The 22,703-nt window shown below is 33.9% G+C and overlaps 1 non-coding gene across 1 annotated transcript; it reads left to right on the top strand.

The window, feature by feature from the left end:
* Positions 1 to 3,328: 3,328 nt before the first annotated feature.
* On the top strand, positions 3,329 to 3,401 carry TRNAA-CGC (transfer RNA alanine (anticodon CGC)). The gene has a single exon. It is a non-coding gene; the product is annotated as a tRNA-Ala (tRNA).
* Positions 3,402 to 22,703: the final 19,302 nt, after the last annotated feature.

Below are 22,703 nucleotides of genomic sequence, written 5' to 3'. Positions count from 1 at the left end.
ACCTTGTTACACACCGGCTCCGTTTGCTCTATTGTCCTTGTTTCCAGAATGTCTTCCTCATCCATCCATCCCCATTCATCCTCATCATCAGCTCCATCAGATTCCCTATATTCCTTGGATTCATCCTTGTCAGTCCCCAATTCCTTATCCTTCTCAGAGTGTTGTACTATCTCCGAACTGACTCCTATTTCCACGAGAGGAATGACCCTGGATTTAACCTCATCTAGAATATCAACTGCTTTCTCTACTCTTGCAATGGCATCTTCTACCCAACTTGCGGCCTCCCTTTGTTTGTTAATAAGAACAACATCTGTTACAATTTCTTCCACCTCCTGGGTGGTGTTGTTGTGGGCCATCGAGACCTCCCCCTGAATAAAGGGATTTTGTAGAGGTTGATTCATGTCCTCATTTGATCTCATTTCCTTCCTTGTACTTTATTTGTTTGTGTGGAAGGTAACCTCATCTTCTAATGTTGTCTCCACAGTTTTCCCTTTAGGGCCTATTAAACAGGTTTCCTCCGTGTGTCCTTCTTTATTGCAATGCTTGCATATTTCATTTGATTCCTCCACCTCTATATTTTGAAGCCATTGTCCTGCATTTGTTATTATCTCAACTTGTTCTGGAAGTGGGTAATGGGGTTTCCACCCAATACATATTCGCGCATACATACTAAAGTCTTTGGACTCAATAGCCTCATCCGCTTTGATGTAGAAACCCAGTTTGTTACCTAGGGTTTGGAAGAACTCCTCATTCCAGTATTCTCTAGGGAGGTTATATAATCTTAGACAGACAGGTACCTCTTTAATTGGAGCCAGCACCAGATTTAAGTTAGGTTCCCAATCCCTAACATACAAACCCCTTCCACCCATGAAAAAAGGTCCATTATTTGAAATTCCTTGCTTATCCTTACCATCTTCAGTGATTACCAAGAAAAACCCATTTGGAAGGGTTTTGAGTTTGATTTTGCATTTCCAATTTTCAGCACACCAACCTTTCATCTTACCCACCGACGACCAATCACCGAAACATTTTACAAATAATCCCCTCTCCCGGAAGAAGGCCACAGAGTCGTTCCAGCTTTTGTTGTCTATCATCAAGGAAACTTTCTTTGTTCTCATGCCCTCTTTTCGCTTTGGGACCTTCGTCAGCTTCTAAAAATTTCTTCTGGGACGCGATTCTTTCTCTTGGCAGTGTTGCCATATAGTTTTCAGGCCATACTCCTTATTGTGATGCCCTTGGGTTCTAGTAATCTCCTTTCTCAAATATTTGGATTCTCGATCTAACGCTTCCTCCCCCCATTGCTTGTGGGGATGAAAGAACCTATCTCGATCCTCCCAAGCCTTGCTTGGATTTTGTCAAGGGCATTTACCAGGTTGTGACTGCGTGAAATTCTGCCGCATTCCTTGATTTGCATATCTTCGACCCTGAGCGCAATCTCCTTGCGGTCGAAAAACCTGCAACTCCCTTGGTCGAAGCCCTAGTCTCATCTACCGCTGCTCCATCTTCATTCTCCCTTATAAAGCAACTTTTGTTACAAAGTTTTTCTTGCCTTTTTTAAAACCAATAAAAAAATGCAATCCATCTTCTATTTAATTTCAAGGTATAGTTATAACTCATCATTACCTAAGACATCAAATGTTGACCTACATTAGACAAAATAACACAAGAAAAAGAATAGGGTTTTGTCTATGGATGTCATCCCCCTGCCTCCAATTATGATAGACAAAGATGGTGTTGTACACATACTTTAAAATTCATGGGAACACCAATAACTATCATTGTGGATGATCATATTCTTGAATATGTTACTAAAGGTTTCTCATAAATAGACTTATTTTGAATTATAGTGAAGCATTTCTTCCATGTCTTGAAATGAAAAAGTCAAAGAGATTTTGGAGGACAAGGCATAGGATGATTAAGTCTATATATTGTTGAAATTGATAATAGAAAATTTTGAATGCCTTTTGAATTGTGATAGTTGTAAAGAAGATATATCAACAATCAACAACAATAATAATCAATATTTTAAGTTAATTACTTTCATATATCATAAAAATATTTTATACTATAAAAATATTTTGCACAACTTTACATTTTAAATTTATTTGCATTCATTGAAATTTATTTATTTTACATGTCAAAATTAATTCAAATATATTATAAACAATTATTACTATTAACGATAAAAAAAAAATGTGAAGAGTAGATAAAACAAGTTACACCTCCTCTATGTGATTCAAATACATAGCCAAACATGTCAAGAAATAAATAAGAGCTTGGGGTGACAAAGAACATTGTTTGGTGTTAAGCTACCTCAAAGTATGAGCATCACACCAATTACTATTACTCTTGAACCCCTTTCAACCAAGGTGGACCATCAAGGGACATGTAATTGTGAAGAAGGAAATCCACCAATATAATACCCAAAAAGGAAGCAGCCAGGTTTTTAGCTTTGATATTGTAGATAGTGAAGGTATTGAAACACATGTTTATTGTTTCAATGAACTAGCAAATATCCATTATGAGAAAATCCAAGTTGGCATGACATACACATTATCTGGGGGAGCAATAAAGATGGCTAACATAATGTATAACAAACAGGGCTCACGGAAATCACCACATTCCCTTACAAGGAACACCTCTTAATACAAAAATGCAAGTATCTCCAACCATGTTCACTTACTTCAATGCACAAATATCCTCAGTTTTAAGTCTAATTGAGTTTCTATTTCGCAGGCAAGGTTCACGAAGATCAACTCCCCAACTTATTTTCAAGAGTCAACCACACAAACAGCTCGAGCAAATATTTTTTGAAATGTTTTGAATTTGTACATCTTAATCTAACATTGAAAACAATACAAATTACTATCTGTGTTACCCATTGTACCTCTCCGAAATGCAAACGCTATAACAATTGAAATAACAAAACTATTGAAAGGATTTTTGATACTCACGACTAACACGTTGATTCTTATTAAATAAGAACACAAAACTTGATGAAAGAACAACATTCAAAACACACCATAACATAATAAAAATGTAAGAAAAGGATAGAATCATGTAACTCATGAAGACCTCATCACCACCTTGGTCAATGGGAAGTTATGAAAACACCTCTCAAACCCACACGACATGCTATTAACACTAATCCGCTTTTGCACATTGAGTTGCTCACGAGACTAAAAACCTTTCTCACTAGAATTAGAGCAATATCAATTCGACATTGAGTTGCAGCTCCACACCGCAACGGAAAAAATTAAAGATAGATGAGACTTCTATTTGAAAGAACAAAATTTATATAATTTCTATTAAACATAGGTCAGACATCGGGGATGTAGCTCATATGGTAGAGCGCTCGCTTCGCATGCGAGAGGCACGGGGTTCGATTCCCCGCATCTCCAAATTTTCATTTTGATTTTTGGGGTGGTTTTGTTTTCGAGTAACTATTACTCAAAACAATAACATTGGGAATGGACACTCACTTTACAAGCTTTGTTAGTGATGATTAAGATCCAAAGATTTACAAAACTAAGAATTTGAAATTGAATTTATTTTTATTTTTATTTTTTATGGTGTAAAATTTGAATGATATCATTATGAAATTTGATTATGAATTAAAATCATGGTTTTATTGTACAATCTCGACTAAATTCAATGAAGCACAATAAGGATGTTATATTGAAAATTGAATGAAGTAAATTAAGGATGTTACATTTTTCATTTATAAAATTAAGATTGGATAAGTAACTAACAAAATTTGATTATGAATTAGAATCATGGTCTTATTGCACAATCTAGGCTAAATTCAATGAAGCACAATCAAGGATGTTATAAAACAATCTCATAGCTTGGCACAAAACTAAGAATTTGAATTTGAGAATTCAATGCAGTTCAATCAAGGATGTTATAAAACAATCTAAGCTAAATTCAACGAAGCACAATCAAGGATGTTATAAAACAATCTCATAGCTTGGCACAAAACTAAGAATTTGAATTTGAGAATTCAATGAAGTTTAACCAAGAATTTTATAAAACAATCTTGTGACTTAGCACAAAACTAAAATTTTGAATTTTAAAATTCAATGAAACACAATCAAGGATGTTCTTAAACAATCTAATTTAAATTTGAAATTTCAATGAACGCAATCAAGGATGTTATATTCTCCATTGAAACTCAGTGGATATCATCATGAAACCAAGATTGGAGAAGTAATATTCTCTATTCACATAGAAACTCAGTAGATATCATCATGAAACAAGGATTGGAGAAGTAGCTAACAAAAACTGATTATGAATTAGAATCATGGTGTTATTTCACAACCTAAGCTATCAATAAATGGAGAATATTTTGTTTATACCCTATGACAAAGTGCAACAAAATTCCCACAATAAAAAACCTTTGTGCCTATCAACAAGAATTATGTTAAAAAGGCCAAAAAATATTTTTGGTTGATACAAGATTGCAATTTGGTCAATGATGATCCTACATTAGACACCATAAGTAGAATTTTGTGAGTTCAGAACTCACAAATAAGGGTTGAATGGTAGACCGACACTTTCAATTGGTGCTCCAATCTCAATGTACCCTTAACACTTTGACTTGACTTGTGATAAGGAGTCAAAGCCTTTTCCATGCCTCTTCCAACTTTGTAGTTTCAAGTTGGGATGTGTTTCATTCTCCTCCTCCAACAAATTTTTTTCTGAAATTTTCCTTTCCATAAAAAATACCTTTTGTTCTTTGCACAAAGGCACATTGCTTCTTCGAAATAGGAAACCTTTCAAAAACACTACATTCTTCAGTGTGAATAAATGCCTTAGTTGACTACTTTAGTGGGAATGGACCTAGACCCATCTAAATTGGATGGTCTTACGCAATTATTTTTCATATAATATTATGTGAATAGTAACATGCTCAAATATTCTTCAAAACAACACTAGTGGGAATGAACATGTCTCGCTTTATTATTTTAATGGGAATGGACACACCTCACTTTACTACTTTAGTGGGAACAGACAAAGGGTACTTATTCCTCATGACACATTGGGAATTGTTGGTGCCAACTAAGATTCGAGGATTTATTTGTAAAGCAATCCCATGGATTGGCATGTTCACACCTCGCTTTACTACTTTGGTGGGAATGGACAGGGGTATTGATTCCCCATGACACATTAGGGATTGTTGGTGACAACTAAGATCCAATGCTTTAGCTGCAAAATAATCTCATGGGTTGGCACAAAACTAAGAATTTGAATTTTAAAATTTAATGAAGCACAGTTAAGGATGTCATATTCTCCATGCATATAGACACTCGATGGCTCAGAATTTGAATGATATCATCGTATATCAAGACTGGAGAATTAGCTAAAAAAATTGATTGTGAATTAGAATCATGTCGTTATTTCACAATCTAGACTATCAGCAAATGGAGAATAATATTTTTAAAGCTTATGAAAAAGTGCAACAGGGTTCCCACAATATAACACCTTTGTGCTAATATTGATGCATGTCATTATTCTTCAAATCTCTTAGAAGAAGGGATGAAAACCAACTCCAAATGCTTACTAAAAACCTACAAAAAACAAAAAAATAAAATCAAAAGGGAACAAAATATTTTTGGTTGATACAAGATTGCAAGTTGGTTAATAAGAATCCTATATTGGACACGATCCTTCGTAAATTTTTGTGAATTTAATGTTCACAAATAGGGGTTCAACAATAGACCCACACTTTTAATTGGTGTTCCAACCTTAATGTACCCTTGATACTTTGACATGACTTGCAACAAGTTACTCTCTTTCCCATGCCTCTTCCAACTTTGTGGTTTTGATTCGAGATGCGTTCTATCCTCCTCTAACTACTTTTTTTCCAAAATATTTACTTTTTATTCTTTGTATAAAGGTACCTTGTTTCCTCAAAATAGGAAACCTTTCAACAACCTTCCCTACTTAAGTGTGAATGGATGACTCACTTGACTGCTTCAATGGGAATGGACATGCACTTACTAGATAATTTAATTGCAAATATGAGCTTTCACAATTATAATATTATGTGAATAGGAACACACTCAACTATTACTCACAATAAAACTAGTGGGAATGGACATGTACCACTTTACTACATTAATGAGAATGGGCATATCTCAAAAAAGTTTGCAACTATGGTAAACCTTTGATGCTATCTTCAAAAAAAAATCATTCACATTCAAATAGAGAGAAAATTTGATTTGTGAGAAAAATAAACCCTAGAATTGAGACAAAGCACCAACACAAGCATTATCTTTCATAAACAAGAGGTTAAGGTACTATTGGATGTTGAAAAGGTTATGAAAACTTTGTCAAGAGTCGATGCAAGTTTTGGAACTTACCAAATTTGTCAATGACTCAACACTTAAATAATTTTCAACTGAAAACAAGTGAAAGACAACAATTGGGTCTTACTTGGCACTAAGACTACATCGGACTTAGAATAAACCCAAAATTTTAGCTTTAGAGAATAAGTTGCTTACCCATTGGGCTATAAATTTAGGCGAAAGAAAGACCCAGTCAAACAAAAACAAAACAAAATGCAAAACAAGAACTTTAAAGAACAAAGAAAGAAAGGAAACTATGGTACAACTATGGGAGACAATCCTTTTTATAATTGATATAGTTTTAAGTATTTCCCATTGTACAAAGATGATGAGATTGTACTATTTAGATATACCAAGAAATAAACAGTTTTAACACAATTGGGAAATCTGAAAAAGGTCCCTTCCATAGAGAATCAAATTTTCCATGAGCCTCTCAAGGTTCCCTCATCTTGTCCCAAAGTAAAACCATATCTCCTACCATGAAGTTTTATGGGCTAGCTCTCCTATAAAAATTTTCATCTTGGCTTAGTGTCATATGATTTTTCAACCATTTCTTCCCTATGTTCTTCAATTTTAGTTAGGTGCATAACCATTTTCTTCAGTGATATATGAAATTTCTCATCTTCCATAGCACTTTGCAATTTACAAAATGATAATTCCAAGGAAATGGGTAGAGTTTTGTCAATACCATTAAATAATTTAGAAAAAGGTCCCCTCCATAGAGAATCAAATTTCCCATGAGCCTCTCAAGGTTCCCTCATCTTGTCCCAAAGTAAAACCATATCTCCTACCATGAAGTTTTATGGGCTAGCTCTCCTATAAAAAATTGCATCTTGGCCTAGTGTTGTGTGATTTTTCAACCATTTCTTCCCTATGTTCTTCAATTTTAGTTAGGTGCATAACCATTTTCTTCATTGATATATGGAATTTCTCATTTTCCATAGCACCTTCCAATTTACAAAATGATAATTCCAAGGAAATGGGTAGAGTTTTGTCAATACCATTAAATAATTTAGAAAAAAGAGATGCAAAATGGTCTTTTTTGGTGTGATAATTTCTACCCATAATGCGTCATACATATTTTTGTGCCAATTTCTCTCATTCTTGTCTGTCAAGTTCCTAATAATAGTAACCATATTTTTATTGATGGATTTTGCCTACCTATAACCTTGAGGGTAATAATCAAATGAGTGAGACAAGGTAACTCCATGTTCATAAGAAAAGAAAGATATCTTAATAGAAGATGAATTTGTTGTGTTATTAGTTACTAAATTTAGGGGGACTCCAAAATGGACTAGTTTGCTTATAAATTTGCACACCAATTTAGAATTATTCTACCTAACTGAAATATATTATACCCACATGGTGAAGTAATAATTTGCAATGAGAATATGGGTATGTCTTGCATTAGAGTGTGGGTTCCAATGGCTCCAATAAAATCTAGTTCGCATTTCTAAAATGTATCTTTAATTGTCACCAACCTCTGAGGAATGTTACAGATTGTGATCTACCAATAAATTTCTTACATTTTCTACACATTTCCATCCATTCATATGCATCCTTAAATATGCTAGGCAAACATTAGCATTATCACAATATTTTGAAGATAATGACTAAGGAAGAATAATGCCCTTAACAAGCTTCATTATTAAACCATTATAAAAACTTCATCTATTGTTCTATATCTACATACATTCAAAGAATGTTCCATATAATTTTTTTTATAATTTGTCACATCAAATGACACGTTTGATTGTCTTAAGCTTGATATTCCTCTTTTCAGTAGTTGACATATGAGGTAGGAATTCTTCGTATGATAAGAAGTATGCAACATTGGAGAAGCACTCGTTTTTTAAGCTAACAAATAGTGCAAGAGACACATCATCTTTAACTCTTGGTTCATTCTCGACAAATAATTTGCAAAGTCTTTTAATCCTAACAAAATTTTATTGGTTTTATTTCAATATCATACTCTTGAAATTTTGTAATCCAAGATCCACTTTTATTGTCTTTATTTATTGCTAAGTTAATGTGCTTTTATTTCAACATCATACATAGCGGAAGGAGAATATAAAATATAAAATATGAATTATTTGACGATCTTTACTATAGCAAAAGCATATTTTCAATTTGGGAGCAATTAAGCTCATTATTTTTTACAGGGGCTTATAATCCCTAATTGATAGCTAGTAATATAATGGCAACCATATTGTGTTCAGAGGCATAACAATATATCATGATATATTTTTCAATGTTAGGATAGACTGGTATTGGTGCCTGAGAAATGGATTTCTTAATTATTTTGAAACATTGCTTAACTAAATTGTTCCATTTAAACCCTCATTTCTCCTTCATCATATTTGAGACGTGTCTTGTAATTTCTAAAAATACAAGCATAAATTTTCTTTAAAAAATGACCTACCCAAAGAAGGATTTGACGCTAGTTTTGTTGGAAGTTACACTTAGCTACTGCATAGAACTTACTCTTAAATAGCATAAATTTTGAAGCCTTCCTTTGAAATGATGTGCCCTAATTTCTTACCTGTTGTTACTCATTAAACTGACTTCTTGTGATTTAAAGATGTCATGCTCTCTACATCTTTGAAGAACTGTCTCTAAATCCCTAAAATGGATATCTCTTTTATTTGAAAATAAGATGAGATCCAATAAGTAAATAATAATAATTTTGTTGTTCAAAACTTTGAGAGAGATCCATCACTTGCTAAAAGGTGGAACTTGCATTGATTAAACCATAAGACATGCAATTATAAGAAAACATTCCCCAAGGAATAATAAATGTAGTCTTGTACTAATTTTTGCTACACTTGTTTAATTGTAACCCAAGAACCCATATATCATAGACATCATTTAAGATATTGAATTTGATCTGTAGCACATGATGCATGATAGGAAAGGGGTAATTTTCCTTTAAAGAGGATTGGTTAAATTTGATGAAATCAATTCAAATTATGATTTCTCCATTTTTTTTACAGACAAGAATAATATCAACAACCCATGTTGAGTGATGTATGAAGAAAATGATGCTTTATTTTTCTTGGAGTTGATAGCTAACCCCAAAGCTCCTGGAAATCACTTGCGACCAAAATGCCTATCACATCCAAAGAGAAGAAGCCATGATTGATGTTATGCAACCTTGAGAGATAATGGATCCAAGAGAGAATCTAGTATCAATATCAATATAAATAACCTAGATAAAGTACAATGAATGCTTATAAAATCACAAGATAAAACCCTAGTAGAGGATTAAATTAGAGCATAAAGTCTCTTAATCATGGAATTGAAACAACTTGACCTATAATTAGCTCGACCTAATATTAGAAAATCATTCTTAACTTTATCTTAATTGTAATAAAGTGACGAGAGACATAGTTAGATAATTAATTAGGTGATTGTCCAAATCATTTCAAAAACCCCCCTTAAGATCAACTTATGGAGAATCTCATTGCTGAATAATGAATGCAAAGATGGATGCATGAATGTAAGTCATGTAAGTTATATCTATTTAAAAGATCCATTTCAACCCTCTTAGTATATATTATCTCGCTCCTTTAGGTGCTAGAGAGGTGGTTGAAAGAATGAATCAAATTAAAAAAATATTTCTTTAGTTTGGAGCAAAAGAAAAAAGTATGATTCCTTTAGTGACCTACGATAAGGTTTCTCTTTGCAAACATTTTGAGGGCTTGAGCCTTGGGAAAATTAAGAGAATGAATAAATCCATCCTAACCAAATATAAATTGGACATTCTTAACTCTTAGCACCATTTGGACTAACATCATCAAAGTAAAAAATCACGATAATAGGGAAATTGATCTCTTCCTCACCATAAATAAACTCCCCCAAGGATCCTATAGAACATCATGTCCAACAGTAAAAAAGATATCAACAAAGTTTGCATATGGAGAGTTGGTGATGTCAGCAAAAACCTCTTTTAAGATGATGCTTGATTATTTATTACTGCTTTAAGTTCTTTAGAACCATGGTTCTCCATTACCCCTCTATTTAAATATTCCTTTGTACATAAAGTTAAAGACTAGTGGGTGGGTAATGACTATAGAAATTTTGTAAAACCATAACTTTAGGAAAATCAAGCTTCGGTATCCTTAACAGTATATCGACCCTTAATAAAAACTTAAAAAATGGCATCACTCTACTTCCTTAATAAGACAAACTTTTATAGTCTACTTGTGTTGATGGTTTCTTCAATGTAAAGGCTAGGTATCTAATGGATCCTGACCTTGTTGATGTTGGTTTCCATTGGGTTAACCTTTTGGATAAAAAACTCACTCCCAAGGTCAAATTTTTTATATATTTTGGATAGCCTCCTATAACACAATTCACATTGTTGGCAACCTAATGAAGAGAGGTATCCCCCTCCCCAAAAAATGTTCTATTTGTCAATTTATTGAGGAATCAATACACCACCTATTCCTTGATTTCTCATTTTCCTTTAAGCCCCTAGACTTGCTCCTCTCCAGGTTTATCCTTCACCGTCCAAGCCTCATCTCTATCTAATTTAATTTTACAATAGGAGACTACTTTCCTTTCTTTTTCCTCCAAGAAACTCTAAAAGCATTCTCTCCCCCACCTTATCTAATAAGTTAAAAAAGAAGGAAATCTCAAGATTTTCTAATATGAGGCAAGAAAATTTTCCAAGGATGAGTGCTAAAATAATGGGGTTTATGAAAGTTAACTTTTTAATCTCTTCCATGAATGAAAAAAGTTCCTAAATTAAAGGATGGTGTCAATTGGGATTTGAAAATTTCCATCATGTAAATCTAGATGATTATAAAGTCTAATTGAAGTCTAGTCAACTGGAGCATCCCCCTTTTGTTTGGATTAAGTTCAAATTTGATGGAGACTCATATGGGAACCTTAGATCTATTGGGGGAGGATGAGTAATAAGGAATAACATTCTTTCTCTTGTATGATATTGTTGGTAATATAATCCAATAACTATGTCGAGGCTTATGCTCCTCTTTGGGGGATATAATTGGCCTCTAAATTCAACATCAAATTACTCATCTTCAAGGATTATTCTCAAAATATCATTAATTTAAGGTGGGAGAAATAGGATTCACAAGTCTATACAAAAAAGGAATATATTTAGTGCCTATCGGATTACATTGGAAGGAGAATGATCCATTAGGCTCAAGATGTTTTAAGCACAAAACATATGCAATGGTCCTTCACTGTGGGCGAATCTGAATATGCAAATTATAAATGAAGAATGCAAAAACTAGGATCAAATAGGATGAAATGACAATTTTCAACATGCACAGAAAGATATTGAATCGACATACCAATTCAAAAAGAATATCCAACAAAGCAGAATGTAACTAACCTACAATCTGAATTTTAGGCATAAGTAGAGGGAGCAAGGTACCCATCTCAACTTGCTTTTAGGACTAAGGTGCCCTACTCAGCCCACTCCCGACAATTTTAGCTTTGACAAATTGTAGACTGCAACTTTCCTCCTACTTGCTCTATACATGTTTTTCGTAGGTTCGTCACTTGTTCCCACACACAAAAAGAGAGAAAATATTGGGTAGAAATGGATTTTCCTAAGTCAAACCCTAGTTTTAGGAATTAACTTGAAATTGAATTGAATTAAACTTTAATTGAAAGCGTGTTGTTAGGTAGCAAAGGCTAGAACTGAAAATGGAATGTTTATACCTTCATAAATCTTCTCGATGTCAAAATATTCATGAATATGCTTGATATTGACTTGAATGTAGTTGACTTTAGGAAGAGAAGACCATAGACACCATCACAAATACATATATCTACAAATTAATCCTAATATTCCATGCATTGATGCTAGATCTCTTACTCTTGAGGACTTGAGGTGTGAAATTGGTATCATATTATCATCTCTCCTTCTTAATTCATGATCCTATAAAATTAGGGAGGATACCTTGCTTATATACCTCTCCCAAGCATCTTCAAGTGAAAAAATCAGAGCAGGCCAACAAAGGAAAAGATTTATTTCTTAACCAAGCTGACCGTCACGTGGTTTAAATTTGGGCCCAAACACTCGGGGGCAAGATGCTTTGATTGGCCTTCTCTTGAGAGCTAGGAACCTTGATCCCTCCAATGTGGCCTCAAAATGGGACCTAAGGTCCAAAATGAGAAGGACAAGTCAAAATGAGATGCTAGATAGGGCTAGATCAAGTATGTCAGGCATAGAAGTCCTGGAACACTAAAATAGGACATAGATAAGCAAGAAATTGCATAGGGATGAAATTTATAACGCTACAAATAAATACCTCAAGAATATCTCAACCCCTAGTTGGGCTATAAAAATATTAAGGACAACACCAAGGTCCTCCCACAAAATTATAAAAAAATAAAATAAATCACCTATTCCTATTGGGAGGGTGAATATTGTATTGAATGGTTTTCTAACAAGTGTTAAATAGTGACAATTTTTTTTTTATGGACTACTTCATCCAAACTTCCATATCCCATCATTTTTCTCCTCAATAAAGATGCCTTGTTATATGTAATCAATTTTCCTCTCCTCCAATGAATATCTAGTCATGTTAATATTACTTGACATAGATTTTCTCTTTTATCTAGTAAACCAACCCGTTCCTCATCTGCCATTCCCTCGAGTAACTAGTTCTATTAATATATTATCGATATCCTTAATTACTGTCACATATTCATTTATTATCCCTTCTTCTCCATCATTTTACCTATCAGCTCCATACCTCCTTCATTTATTCCTACTTATCTTTATAGCTTATTAATTTCTCTTTTTCTTATTCCTATTGTGTGGTTCTCCCTACTAAGTCCATGTCTTATTTCTCATTATTTTCATAGGTGGTAACTATCTTCATCCTGAATAGTTGTCTTGTGACACACTAAAAAGGAATGTGACTATATAAATATCATGAAGTGAGGGGTCCAAGCCTCTACATGAAGAATATCAAGGGAATTGATTTTGTCCTTTCAATTAACTTTTATGTGATTTGTTATGGCAAGGTTGCCTTTTATGATTGGTATCATCATCAAAATTTAAAAGTATATCGTTGATGCTATATTGGATAATATTCCATTTCTATCTCATAAACTCCACATACCAGGTTAGAATGACTTCAAATTACAAGCAAATAACAATAATGTTTTTATTGTATCTCTTGGATACAAACTAATTGAATACTAGCATAAGTGCAACAAATGTGTAACTATAAAATTGTTAGATTCCCTAAAGCATACATGAAGAAATGGAGCCAATTTATATAACTAAACAAGAGTAAGCCTTGCATTCATATGGTAATGAAAAAATATAGTGTCATTGCAAAATACTGACATGTATTAGATTATATCAATATTTAAGCATAGTTTTCATTAATTTGATAACGTAATTATCAAACAATTATAAGCTTGAATTTAATATTATCTTAGAAAAAAATTTGCAACCTCTCTCCAAAATCTAACAACTAACTTGAACAATACCCAAAAACTACATTATAAGAGAAGAGGAAAAATCAAATCGAATCGAAGACTGACAATTGACAAAAGATTAGCTTTTTATTAACTAAATTGGGCATACAATAATGTGTCTTGGTATATTTAAACATCTATTCTCCTCCTTTTCCCCCTTTTGTAAATTGGAAGTGGTCCTCACAAACCTTTACTTGCATTCACATCCAACTTTTTACCCCTTTTATAAAAGTGTCTTCCTAACTACATTTTCACTTGCAAGTTAAAAAATTAAGCTAAAGGAATTTTTACCCTTTTAATAACAAGTGAAAATCTATTATAAATCATACTCTTGACTCCCAAAACTCCTAATTTTCCCACTACAATTGATTAGGCATTTTCATTAAATAGTTTGTCTACAACCATTTTATCTTCATATTTTGCCTATATTTTCATGTTGAACGAAACATTTAAATTTATGAATTCCTAATTTATTGGTCAACAAACACATGTATTTGGAGGTTGAGAAATCCTCTCAATATATTAATTAATATTTGTATCACTCAATACTCACTCATAAGCATATCATCTCATTGACACCGGTAAGATGTAACAACTTTGTAAACTCATTGATCTAGCCATTAAGAACATATTTAATTAACTGATAGGCTTTTATAGGTGGGGAACCCCCTGATAAAATTGCATCTCACACCAAAAAATTTGAACACTAGGATACAAATTCATGAACCTCACACTTGATTTTCAGCTATCTCTTTCCCATCGACATTTCCATTGCCCTTCTCCACTGTTGGACTTTGAATTTCCACCAAACTATATAAAATAAAGGCAAAAAATTATATCTAGCTAATGCTAAGCCTTTGATGGATAGAAATAAGCAAAGATTTTACTGGAAGAAAGCCCTCATGCACACAGTGAAAGCAATCATGATGCCAAATCTGGTGATAGAAATGTTTAGAGACCCCAAGCCCAGTTGTGATTGTGTAAGGTTATTTTACATTTGTTGATTTTAGTTGTGAATTGTTGGATATTAGAGTAGAAAAAAAAAATTAATTTAACATGTAGCTCTGACATGTGGGTCATCATGCCTCCATTAACGAATGAAATCAGTTGCTTTCAGTCAAAGGAGTTACACTATTTTCATTAAAAAAAATCACAGTGTTGTTGTTGATGTTTGCTTGAGCAAGGGAAAGATACAGAGGTGGGATCTCAATACAATCAAGCTTATGTGTTGTATTCAAATAACCAAGCTTTACACAAATGTAAATTCAAGCTTTCGATTAATCTTCATCTCTAAATATAGTAGCTTATATTGTCACGATGTTATGTGTAAGCATGAAGAATGCTAATCCATTTTACAAGTAATTTTCTTTATAGACATACAATTTATCCTAAAATGTGAACAAATCCTCTAAATCTTTAATTTTTTGCCACCATGGGAGTCTCCCTTAAATTCACAATTAACAAATCTCAATGGCAAGCAAAGTTGTAGCAGATAATTTATAAGGGTCCATGCATTTTTTTGACAAAAAAATCAATTGCAAAATGTCTGTTAATTCCAAACATCAACAAAATGTTTCTAGAGAAAATAAATAAATTTAGGCTATGAAAAAATATAGCTAAAATATAATTTGATATTTCTCAATTGGTTTTCTATTTTTGAGCTTTAAAACATGCTTTCAAAAGTGAGAATACACAACTTTGGATAGGTGTAAGCAATTGTGGCAGTTGTCACAAATTGCAAATGAAATAGCATTGGAATGATTGATATTGCATACGGAGATGCTCATAAAGGGCATGTGGAAAAAATGGAGAAATATAGCCCTCCTTTCTATAGTTGTCATGTGTTCTCTTGTAAAAATAATATAAGAGTAATTTCATTTTCTTACTAAAGATGCGTCCTTTATGGGAATCCTTCACTTGTTTGAGGTGATTTTATCCATTACAATATTATACAATTTATAGTGCAAAAACACATTAAAACTTCCTCTTCACATGTCTTTCTTTGATTCCATTACAACTCTTTCTTTACATCACAATTTTCCCAAATCTAGGATGTGCAATGGGCATTAAAAAATTCACGAATATCATTATGCATGTGGAAAAAATAAAAATCAATGTTGGCTAGGGGAGAGGGACCAATAGGTAATAGGGGTACCAATATATGTTATAGTACATGGACAAAATGAGACCAGTAGTGGTGCCCTAAAAATGTCATGTCAATGCTTATCCCCCAAAAGGTACCTCTAAAATTCAAAAAATAACCAATGATGTGATGCCACATCAACGCACAAGTAAACATGACTTAGTGCACACCTATGGGTCTTATGACAATTTGGGACCATTTTGGACAACTTCGCAAAGATGCATGTTGATGTGGAATCATATTTGACCATATGGACTTGAAATTTTGTTTATAAGTAAGGGACTTGACAAGTAAGCTGTTGTATAAAATTAAGAAATTTTTGAAATGTCCACATATGATTTTGAGATGCGTGAAATTAGGGTGAGCATGTATTGGCTCCTCTCCCTTGCCCCTTTATTGAAAATATGTTTATGATATCCCCCTTTACACCCGTCGCATAAAAAGGCATCTCATAGTATTGCTTGGGGAATATTCCTCCAATGTTGTGATGGTGCAGTAGGAGGATTCCCCCCTTATCATTCTAAACTCAAAATTTAATTCTCATATCTTCATTGAATTATGGGGTATAATGTATATTAATCAACGATAGTTTAACCCCCAATGCCAAGCTAAAGCAATAAAAAAATATTTTTAAAAGCCTTCAATTAATATATTAAAATTGGTAAGTGATGATATTTCAATTGAAATGACAAGAATTGTATTGTGAGCTTATATGATGTCAACAAGGTTTGAATCTTTGTGTGGCATGTTTGCAATTTGGAGATCACTATACAATCACCAAAATTTGAATACAAAGAAAAAATTTAAAGGCTCATTCGTAACATCAAATAGTTTGTAAGTACTTAAAAGAATTCCTTCCATGACCAAAAAAATTATCCAATGACCATGGAATTAAAGTTTGAGACTCATTCCAAATTATCAACACCTATTGTATTGTTGGAATTGAGAATTTTTTTATTTTGGCATTCTTCTATAGATGCACTCATAAATGTCAAAAAATTAAATATGTGCCCAAACCTTGTCTAATTTCCATGAAATAAGAATTCAAAGGAGTTAAATATTAAGATCTTCTACTGGGTGGGTTAAATTAGATATGAGCTCTAGATTTTGATATTTTAATGCTATATTCCTTGGGCTAGTTTTCCATCATGAGAGCTAAAAAGGCCTTTCTCCACCAAATTTGGGGATCAGTTTGTCTAGGAGATGAAGCACTGAAATAAGTGACAATAATGACTCTTGTTCAAGGACATATGCCCCTCATAGTGTCGTACATTGTCATCGGGCCAACTTACACCTCATGTTTGTGCTCCTACTTTAGTGTGTCTTATCCTTCATCACCTGTTTAGGTCCATTTTGTGCCTATTCTCTAGTTTTGATGCTATGAACACCCATTGGTGGGTCCCTTGGTGAGGTACCCCTCTCCCTTGAGATTTACCTTGGCCCCTTTTGCAGAAGGACCACTGTGCCTAGCGCTATGCACCATGGCCCCTCTCAATGGGGGCCAAATTTGAATTGGGGCATGAGTGGTATTTTCTTAGTGGGAATTGATCCCCGAGGCTCCACATTACCGTTGGAGGTCGGCCTAATCAGTAATTTACCTAGACACCCCTATATAAAGATATTTGATCAACCTAATTTCCTCTATCCAATCTAAGACCCCAAGCAATCAATTCCTAACATCTTTGCATCCACGAATCATTCATTATCAAGAATTTTTAGAGACCTTGAAGGCTGCATATTCATCATTTAACTATTGTGGAGAAAAATTACATCATTGTTATGCAAGCATGTGTGTGTGACTAGAATTTTGTCATATTCATGCAATTTATTACTACATTTGTGATTACATTCAAAGAAGCAAAGCATCGTCATTAACAATTACAAATCTGAGGTATATCTTTCCCGTATTTATTTCAATATTTACATTATTTCATTCAAGGTTAATTCCTAAACCAGGGTTTGACTTAGGAAAACTCCTATTCCCAACCATTTTCCCCTTTTCATTGTGTGTAGAAATAGGCACAGAGCTGTGTTCAAGAGGATTGACAGTATTTGTAGAGACAAACATGTTCTCTTTTAGATGGTGGAAACTTTGAGGTCCAAGGTGACCACCTCCACAATCCCAACAAATCGGGTTGTATTTCGAGGAGTAGATCTAAATCATATTATTTTGACCAAATCCAGGTCAGTGTCTCTATACGACAACTATAGCTCACTGTTTATGCTTGATCTCTTCAATATTCACCCATTTACCCTAATTTCAACATTTTCACAATTCAACTTAGAAAGAGGGAATCAAAACCCTTACAGAGGTGAACCTAATTAGTATTTCAAAGCTTTTTCCTAGAGGGATTAAGCCTGGATCTATTAGGTCCATCCCTCTTTCAGTGTGATGGTCTATTAAGCAAAATTAGTTGTTTTATTACCTTAATTGGTGAAACCCTGATTTTCACCATTACATTTTGGTGAACCCAACTCCTTACACCACTATTTCTTATTTGTGTTCTTAGATCTGGTTTGTGAGCATTTTAAGTTTCAAATTTGTACTGATAGATTATATTTTTAATCAAATTACGTAAATTTAGATGTAAAATTCATAAAAACCCTAATTTATTTTGGTTAAATTGGTTTCTGGGTTACATAATTTGTAACTTTCATTTTCAGATATGATCTTAGGCATTCATAATGACACTTAATAGATTTGATTTATTTGCCATTCACATATGATTACATTGCTTTTCATTACATGTGTAGATCAAACAAAATCTTTTGTAGATCATAATCCTAGAGATGTTGATGAAAAACCTAATACTTGTACCTCTCCTAGGGTATCTCATGTGAATGAAGAAAGAGCTAATACTCCTATCAGTGATCTCTCTAATGGAGAGAAAGCATTGAAGAGAAACATGGCACCATCTTCTTCTCATACACATACCCTAGTGCAAGAGGGGCAAAGCCAAAATATTGGTGTTTCAATCTATCTAGATCCCCATTATTCTCCTAGAGCCTATCTTAACCATCAAAACATTTGTAGATGAGATGATGTTATGCACTTCATTCATGATCTATCTTCCCATATAACATTAAGTAAAGATGAGGCCTTATATGATAAGGATCTTCCTTCGTGAAGATATGCATGGTGATAGAAAGGAGAATCTCCCTACAAGGGATATTCCTTCTCCATCTACTTCTCCCTTTGTTCCTTTTAGATACACCTCCCATAGATGATCTCCTTGGAATTCAAAACTTTAAGGAGTACCTTGCAAGACATAGAACCTATCATCCATCTAAAGGTGCTTCTTCCTTAAACATTCCTTTTTTTCTCGTATCATCAAACTCATGACCATCATGATAACGATTGTCTAGATTTTAAAAAAAGTATGCAAGAACTAGTTGATAATGGAACTATTAAAATCATAGATGACAACCCATCTTATAAACTAACAACCCTTGTCCTACATCACAAGAGACAAGACCTAATCCCATTGATGAACAAGAGAAATCAATTACTAGAGTCTTTTGGAGATTGAAGTATGGTAAGAATGTTGTTTTTCCTTTTATTAGAATTAATTATAATTATAAGCATAAGGAAGGTGATGCACACTGTCTTTTTCATTTTAGTTACTCTCATTCTCATTTACACTCACAATCATCTTGGGGCAACAACAAAATTCATTCTTGCCTTTGTGCTTGGGGGGCAAGAATATTATCTTATTTCTTCTCTCTATCTAAGTTCACTATTCCCTTTAGGGGTTGTATTTTTTATACTTTGATGTCCTTTCTTGCATGAAATGATATGTCTCTTATGATTAATCTCTCCTTAGGGGAGTTTGTGATCCTTCATCTAATTTTCTCTTTCTATCTGAAGATTACCTATTCTTTGGAGTTGCATTTTACATATCTTGATGTCTTTTCTTACATTGAATATTCCTCCACATGAGTATATTGTGCATTTTCTAATGTTTAATCTCTCCTTAGAGGTTGTGTAATTTTTCTCATCGTACCTATGCTTGGGGTGCAATGATTTATCTCTTATCCTTTATAAGGACCACTTTTCCTTTGTTGAGTGGTTTTTGCATATGATTTGATGCCATTCCTTGCGTGAAATTGTTGTTTGCTCAAGGATTCTCTCTCATGCAAGAGGTGTGTATCCTTGAGTACAACCTCTCATACACTTAAAATGTATATCCATTACAAACAAACCCTTCACTTTGGGTCAAAAGTGTGTCATCCTTCATCAAGAATCCATTTACCTAACAATAGAAGGAAGGTAGGCATTCTTTTTCCCCTTCTCTTCTTTTGGTAGAAGATGTCGTGTTTGTTCAAGAACTCCTCTTGGAGGTAGATGTATTTTGAGAAAATATCTCTTCTCCTCCAAGGATCCCTTTACACTTGTTGCAAGATATCTCTTTTTCAACTATCTTATCTCTGCTCGTAAGAGTATTGTCTCTTTAGCTTGGATTTATGAACATTGCTGCCTAAATGATAGCTCCTTGGCGTTGAAGGTGGGTATCCTTGTTTCTATCTTCCTCGAGACATCAACATAAGCTTATGTTGACATCTTAAGGGGGGACACACATATTGCCCTCTTTGTACTATATTGTACTATAGTTTTGCATGTCTAAAATGTGGTGTTCATTCTTGAAACCAGAGCAAACAAACTCTTACATGCGATGCTTCATGCCTGAAATCATATTGATATATGTCTTATATGGGGTACACATTTAAGAAACTAGAGAAAACAAAATCTTACACGAGATGTCCTCGAAAATAGATATATATTTGTCTTACATGGGGCTACACATACTCAAAACTAGAGCAAACAAACTATTACATGAGATGTTCCCGATACCCAAAACAAATTTGCATTTTCATTTCATGTCTTACATAGGTTGTTGCATGCTCAAAACCAGAGAAAACAAGCTCTTATACAAGATACTTAACACCTGAAACCAGATATCTGTTAGGAATTGCATGCAGAAAGTATTAATTATATGCAGATAAATATTAACACAAGAATGAAAAAACACAAAAATAATAATAGCGAAGAGACAATATTTAAAGTGGTTCGCCCAATCTCGGGCTACATCCACTTAATAGAGAGTCCAATATTATTGTCCAGTAAATCAAAAACTGATTACAACCAACAATCCCTTGCAACTCAATACCGCTGTGAAATGCTATAAAATTCTCTACAGAAAACCGTTAACCCTTAGCCTTTTATCAAGACTTATGTCTGTTACAAAATTAGGGTTACAACATGTCAACCAATAAAAAAATAACACTTGACACCTTTATAAAACAATAAAAGTCTTTTTGGCCTCGCGAGGTGCTGCCCCTCTACCTTGCCCTGTATCACGACAGGGAGTGCATAAGGGGCACTGCCCCTTGACCCTACCTTGGGGGCGTTGCCCCCAAACTCCAGTCAAAAAATATGGGGGGAAACCGTGTCGATAGAAGTAGGGAAAATTTAACCTCTAAGTCTGATTAGGCTCCATATAACAACAACATCACTTGCACACACATGAAGATGAGTGGAACTAGCAAAATACAACTAGACTAATCCTACTCTTCTCCCAACATGGATCACCTAGAAAACACATCTAGAATGTGTATCCATGTCTTCTCTCATTATTCTTCTCATGGATCACCTATAAAAAAACATTTAGAATGTGTATCCATGCTTTCTCCCTTTCTTCTCACGAGCTTATAATTTTGCTATTTGTAGTTCATAGATGATGTGCGCTCTTGCTCTTTTTATGTGATCACTTGTCTTATTGAGATATAATTTTTAAGAGTGATATTAGTGGTTGAGATATTTTGATATCAAGTTCTCTTCGACTAGTTGACTTGAGGTCTTGGTTTTGGGTTTTTAGCTTTTGAGTGTTGTGTGAATTTTGCCTTTTTGTCTTTGTTTGCCTTTTGTTTTTGTCTTGTTTTGTGTGCCCTTGCATGCGATTTAGCGAATTAAGATCCTAAGATTGAGGGCTTGGTTCCTCAAAATTAGTGATTTATTATACTCCGTGTGATTATGCTCCTAATTGCTCATCTCTTTCCTCTCTTTCCTTTCTTTCATCTACTTTACTGCGAGTATTTTCATGGGCTCATACTCTCGTTAAAGTGGGGGCTAAATGTAGCATCATAAATTGTCATCAAACCAATTTACACCTATTCTCCAGTTCTGATGCCATGATCACCCATTAGTGGGTCCCCTAGTGAGGTAGCCCTCTCCCTTGAGATCTACCTTGGTCCCTTTTGTAGAAGGACCAATGTCATGGTCCCTCTCAATGGGGGCCCAAATTTGAATTGGGATAAAAGTGGTATTTTCCCAACGGGAATTGATCCTCGTGGCTCCGCATGACCATTGGAGGTCGGCCTAATTGATAATTTACCTTTGACACCCATATATAAAGACATTTGAACTACCTAATTTCATCTATACTATCTAAGACTCCTAGTAATCAATTCCTACCATCTTTGCATCTATGAAGCATTCATTATTAAGCAATTTTAGAGATCTTCAAGGCTGCATATTCATCATTCAACAATTGTGGAGCAAAATTACATCATTCATATGCAAGCATGTGTGTGTGACTAGGGTTTCGTCGTGTTCATGCCATTTCATACAACATATGTGATTACATTCAAAGAAGCAAAGCATCATCATCAACAATTGTAGATATGAGGTATATCTTTCCAGTATTTATTTCAGTATTTGCATTATTTTATCTCTAACCATA

Source organism: Cryptomeria japonica, chromosome 7, assembly GCF_030272615.1.
Source record: "Cryptomeria japonica chromosome 7, Sugi_1.0, whole genome shotgun sequence".
In the NCBI taxonomy this organism is placed as follows: domain Eukaryota; kingdom Viridiplantae; phylum Streptophyta; class Pinopsida; order Cupressales; family Cupressaceae; genus Cryptomeria; species Cryptomeria japonica.
This window is presented reverse-complemented; position numbering and strand designations above follow the sequence as displayed.